The sequence below is a fragment of the Lactuca serriola genome, chromosome 5 (assembly GCF_051521515.1).
Source record: "Lactuca serriola cultivar US96UC23 chromosome 5, Lser_US96UC23_V15, whole genome shotgun sequence".
NCBI lineage: Eukaryota > Viridiplantae > Streptophyta > Magnoliopsida > Asterales > Asteraceae > Lactuca > Lactuca serriola.
Window position 1 is genome coordinate 5155938 of NC_136412.1, and position 6184 is coordinate 5162121.

Sequence of the window (6184 nt, forward strand, 5' to 3'; positions counted from 1 at the left end):
CTAGAGTAGCACACTTGAGCTTTTCTGTTCCCAAACTCATCAACATTGCAGTCCTTGGTCAAGTGTGGACCACTACATCTCTCGCAACCCACTCTTATGGCTTGTATTGACTGGTCCATTTGTGTTATCCTTCGATCTAAATTATTCAGCATGGCCATTACAGCTGCTATTTCTTCAGTTTGGGCCCCTCCACCGCCTTTGATTCCATCTTGCCTAGGGTTGTGGTATTCGCGAGTGTGTTTCGCGAATTCTTCAATTAGCTCCTTAACCTCCCTTGGATTTTTCTTTGTCAAAGGTCCTTGAGAATCAAGGAGTTGTCTTGTCATAACGTTGACCCCATCATAGAAGATTGACATCTCTTGTTGCACATTTAGATCATGCTGAGGGCAATTTCTGAGTAAGCCCTTGTACCGCTCCCATGCTTCGTATAATGACTCCCCCGGCTGTTGCTCAAAGTTGGCTATTGCCTTCTTGAGTTTGGCTATCTTGGATGGCGGGCAAAACTGGTCCAGGAATTGCTCACGCATTTGAGCCCAAGTGGTAATTGTACCCGGTGGAAGTGCTTTTAACCACTCCTTAGCAGCTCCTTTGAAAGTGATGGGAAGCATCCTAAGCAAGACTGTGTTTCTGTTGACGTTTAGGACATTGAAGTAATCCGCAATGTCGTTGACTTCATCTAGATGCTTAAAAGCATCCTCATGATCTTTCCCGAAAAATGGGATGTCCTTCAGTGAAGTCAATATGTGCCCCTTCAACTCGAATGTGGCAGTGGCAGGTATTGCGGGTTGGACTAAACCAGGACCCACATCTTCTCGGATTCGCTTCTTGTAAGCTCCCATGGACATCTCTTCAATTGCTGCCATCTCGTTCCTTGGCTCGTTCTCGGGTTCGCTCGTGTGTTCTTCAAATTCCGGCTCGGTATCGTATTCGGACTCGGTTTGGACGGGTGTTTGATCCAAGTGCTCAATATTGCTCTTGTGCCTCGCGGATGAACTTGACTCTCCTGTCTTCTTTCCCGACTTCCTTGAAAAAGCTGACTTCAATTCTTGTAAGGGCGTCTTTTTCTTATGAATTGCAGACTCGGGATCTTCAAGTGGTGGCACCAAGGGTGTGTTTGAGATTCTAGTCATGAACTCCTGTAACTTTAACAAAATAAAAAAAACGTAACACTGAAATAGAAAAATAAACTAAAAACTGAAAACTAAAATATTTTCAGAAACCACGTCGTGGCACGTATCTGGCCACGTCGTGGACTCTGTGACTAATTTTTTTTAATGCTAATCAACTAAGCTAAGCTAATAAACACAAATAAATAAACAATTAACCTTTTTTGCAGATTTTATTCCACAAAAAGGGGTTGATTAGTCTAATGCAACTAAATAAACTAATAAACGTGTCGTTCCCCGGCAACGACGCCAAAAACTTAATGTGCACAAAAGTACCCACTAATTTTAATATTTATAACCTAACAAACTTAAACTAACTATGCACTTATAGGCAGTGTACCTAGTCAGATTACAGTATAGTTTGGGTAAGTCGGGTGTCGATCACAGGGAACGGTGTTACTAATTAATTTACTTACTATTAAATTAACCTAATTATTAACAAATTTAAAAGGGGTTTTATCTGACTTTACAAGATCAGATGAACTTAAATCAAATTCAATAAGTAAAAACACACTCTTGTTTAGGTTGAATCCACTTCTTCCTTATGGCTAGCTAATGATTACGGATTGTTAAGTTGGTTTTTAGTTATTAGTAATTTAGTTCTAACTTTACCAATAATTAACTAATTCATGTCAAACCATGTATGTTCACACATAATTAAACACAAAACTAATTATGAATGTAAATATGCTATGTAAGCTTTGTTATATAAACGCAATTGTAGTCACAATACACGTTCTCTAGCACAACTAAGCTTATTTACCTTAATTACTAACTAAGATTGGTCAATCCTAGCTCTAACAATTTAATGTTCACTAAATCATTAGGTAAACAAATTCATGCAGTTAATGGTCACTAAGCTACACAGAACATGCAACCAAGCAATTATAGAAACAAACAATAGCATGCTAAGTTATACAAATCAAACACAAGCAATTTTTACCAACTAAACTTAATCCATGAAAATTGAGCTATTCATAAGTTGGAAGCTTCATCTAGCTAAACAAGAGTAGCTAGATTCAGCTGCTCATCATAGCAACTAACAAACCAACACAATTTGAAGTAATAGAAAACATGTTCTTAATTAACTAAAATATAGACCTTTACTCTTTTTGGTGTTGAAAACCTTTTTCCAGAACCTTTCTTTCGCTCCAAATCATCTTCTGGAACTCCTTCCTTTAGCCAAAAGGTTCTTTTTCTCGTAATGATCAGGAACACTTAAATAGACTCCAAAACCCCGCGCCACGTCGTGGCTATCCAGGCCACGTCGTGGGCTTCAAGTTATCCGTACCGGGCAAGGATTCCTCCGAATCGCGATCTTTATCTTCTAGAATTCACTGGCCACGTCGTGGCTGACTTTGCCACGTCGTGATTTTAGTATCTTTCGTGGATTTATTCATCTCTTGTCTTCCAAGTCTCCCATGTTCTACATATTGTCACTTTTGGTCCCTCTCTTCGAAAATCCTTTTAATTGACCGAAAATAACAATTTAAAGTCATAAGTACCATTATTCTAAACATATTGTCAACTTATTAATAAAAATGTACTTAAATATTGCCTAAAAATAGGTATAAATATGGCAATATCACCAAGTCTCTCTTTCCACTCACTGAGTCACCCCTGACTCACTACTCGGGACTATGGAACTGACTCGTGATCCGACTCGCCGTGTCCGAGAGCAACTCGCCGAGTTCCACGAGCAGATCTCCTACTCGCTTCCAATCCTCACCAGAACATCCCGTAAGAGGATTTGGGGTTTTGGGACTATGTTACACTGCTAATTCCGCGTGCAGATACGAAGGGTTGGACCTTCAACACTTAAACCCCTCTTACTCAGTGAAAGTTCATATGACTCGCCGAGTTGTTCATCCAACTCGCCAAGTCTAAGACCATCTTCATAGAACTCGCCGAGTTCCGCTTTGGGACTCGCCGAGTCCTTTCGACCCACTTCCCATACAGACCAAAACTGAGACATGAAACGCTTCTAACCCATAGATCTATGCTCCTAGGGCATGCTTATCACGTAAAGTTGCAAACTTTACGTGCATGCATGGCCCTATGAGCTCAAGAAGGCAAATCCAAGCTCTTTAAGGGGTCATACACTCAATAGGGACCTCAATAATCCCAACCACAGAGACTTTATACTTCTAGGATGTCCATAGATCCCAATCTGAAGTCCTTTCAGAACTTAAAGCATAAATACATGGAATTTGAGGTTTTAGGGCTTGAAACCACTAATTTGGGACAAAAAGGGGATCTAATGAACTAATGATCAAGGTAAGAACTTTTCTACCTGAATGGAACGTTGTCACAGTGTAGATTCTGGATCTACCTCCCCTCCTTGCACACTTCAACCTCCTCTTCCTTCCTTTAAGCTCCAAACCTTCTCCACAAAGCCAAAATCACTCTCAAGAACAATATGGGGGCTAGGGTTTCTTTCTTCAGTTTTCTGGAAGTGTTAGGGACTAAGGATGCCAAGTTAGAGCGTTTAAAAAGGGTCCAAACGCCCAACTTAGGGTTTTTTTCCGACAGGGTCTACTCGCCGAGTACAAAGTTCAAACCCCGCGCCTTATCCCGCTCCTACTCGGCGAGTTGGTCCTTCAACTCGCCGAGTCCAAGGCAAAAATGCATAAAATTAAAATATTAATCACAAGGAGTATGTACTAGGAACCAGGTGCTACAAATCTCCCCCAATTATTTCAGAGTTCGTCCTCGAAGTCGGCTGCTCGATCCTGAAACAGCTCGGGGTAATACTCCATCATCTCTTCCACCGACTCCCATGACCACTCCGATCCCTTTCGGTGCTGCCATTGCACCTTCACGAGTTCCACCCTCTTGTTCCTTAGATCCTTCGATTTCCTATCGAGGATCGCCACAGGCCGATCGATGTAATTCAGGCTGTCATCGACCTGAATATCCTCCAAAGGTACCACTGCCGAGTCGTCTACCAAACACTTCCGTAATTGAGAGACGTGGAAAGTGCTGCAGATATGGCTGAGTTCGGCTGGCAGATCCAACCTATACGCCACCTTGCCCACATGGGCTACAATCCTGAATGGCCCGATGAACCTTGGGCCCAACTTGCCTCACTTCCTGAATCGGATGACGCCTTTCCACGACGACACCTTCAGGAGAACCATATCCCCGACTTGGAATTCCAAGTCTGAACGCCGCTTGTCGGCATACCTTTTCTGCCGACTCTGGGCAGTTTGGAGCCTACTCCGGACCTGCTAGATCTTCTCTGTCGTCTGGAGCACCACTTCGGTGCTTCCCATGACCCTCTGGCCAACCTCTCCCCAACATATCGAGGTCCTGCACCTCCTTCCATACAACATATCGAAGGGAGGGCGGTCGATGCTTGTATGATAGCTATTATTATATGAGAACTCCGCCAACGGGAGGTAGGTATCCCAACTACCTCCGAAATCCAGAACACATGCCCGCAACATATCCTCTAAAGTTTGGATGGTCCGCTCGCTCAGACCATCCGTCTGCAGGTGAAAAGCGGTGCTGAAATGCAGACGAGTACCCAACTCATCATGGAACTTCTTCCAAAATCTGGAAGTAAATCGCACATCTATGTCTGAAATCACTGATACGGGCACCCCGTGCCGCGCCACTACCTCCCTGATATAGATGTCGGCCAACTTCTCGGTCGAGATGCTCTCCTGAATTGGGATAAAATGGGCGCTCTTGGTCAACCGGTCCACGATGACCCATATAGAATCCACTCCCCGCGCGGTCCTGGGTAGCTTTGTGATAAAGTCCATCGTAATATCTTCCCATTTCCTCAACGGAATATCCAACGGCTGCATCTTGCCGTGCGGTCTCTGATGCTCGGCCTTGTCCTTCCTGCAGGTCAAGCACCGCTCGACGTACCAAGCCACATCCCGCTTCATGCAGGGCCACCAATAGTCTAGACGAAGATCCCTATACATCTTCGTCGCCCCGGGATGAATGGAGAATCGAGATTTGTGCGCCTCCTCCATCAAGACCTGGCGCACGCCTCCGAGGTACGGCACCCACACCCTGCGGTGTAATTAAAATAATCCCCTGCTATCATAGTCGAAGGAGGAAACCTGACCCACTATACGCTCACTCTTCCGATGTTCCTCCTTCATGGCCTCCTGTTGGGCCTCCCGAATCCGCTCCAAAAGCGGGGTCACCACTGTCATCTGCATGCAAACATCCCTGATTGGTGCCACCTTGCGGCTAAGCGCATCGGCCACCACATTGGCCTTCCTCGGGTGGTAAAGGATCTCACAGTCATAATCCTTCACCACATCGAGCCACCGACGCTGCCTCATGTTCAGATTCGGCTGATCCATGAGGTACCTCAAACTTTTGTGGTCCATGTAAATGGTACACCGAACCCCATAGAGGTAATGTCGCCACATCTTGAGGGCGAAGACCACCGCCCCCAACTCTAAATCGTGCGTCGGGTAGTTCGCCTCGTGAGGCTTCAGCTGCCTCGAAGCATAGGCAATGACATGACCTCTCTGCATCAGGACCGCGCCCAACCCCGAAATGGACGCGTCACAATATACCAAAAAATCCTCTACGCCCTCTGGCAGGGCTAAGATTGGCGCCTCACACAATCTCTGTCTCAGAACCTCGAATGATGCCTGCTGATCAGGCCCCCATTGAAAGACCACGACTTTCTTAGTCAGTCGCGTCAGGGGTATGGCTATCTTGGAGAAGTCCTGAATGAATCTCCGATAGTAGCCCGTTAATCCCAGGAAACTCCGAATCTCGGATGGAGACTTCGGAACCTCCCATCTCATCACGACCTCCACTTTGGCCGGGTCTACTGAAATCCCGTTCTGATTGACGAGGTGCCCAAGAAACTGCACCTCGCGCAACCAAAACTCACATTTGGAGAACTTGGCGTATAAGCTCTCCCTCCTCAAGGTCTCCAAAACCTCTCTCAGATGCTCCTCGTGCTCCTCCTGCGTCTTGGAATAAACCAAGATGTCATCAATGAAAACTCTCACAAACCGATCCAGCATTGGTCTACA

The 6184-nt window shown here is 45.2% G+C and overlaps 1 non-coding gene across 1 annotated transcript; it reads left to right on the forward strand.

Moving 5' to 3' along the window:
- Positions 1-372: 372 nt before the first annotated feature.
- Positions 373-479, forward strand: LOC145055862 (small nucleolar RNA R71). Its single transcript, XR_013685411.1, has one exon. It is a non-coding gene; the product is annotated as a small nucleolar RNA R71 (small nucleolar RNA).
- Positions 480-6184: the final 5705 nt, after the last annotated feature.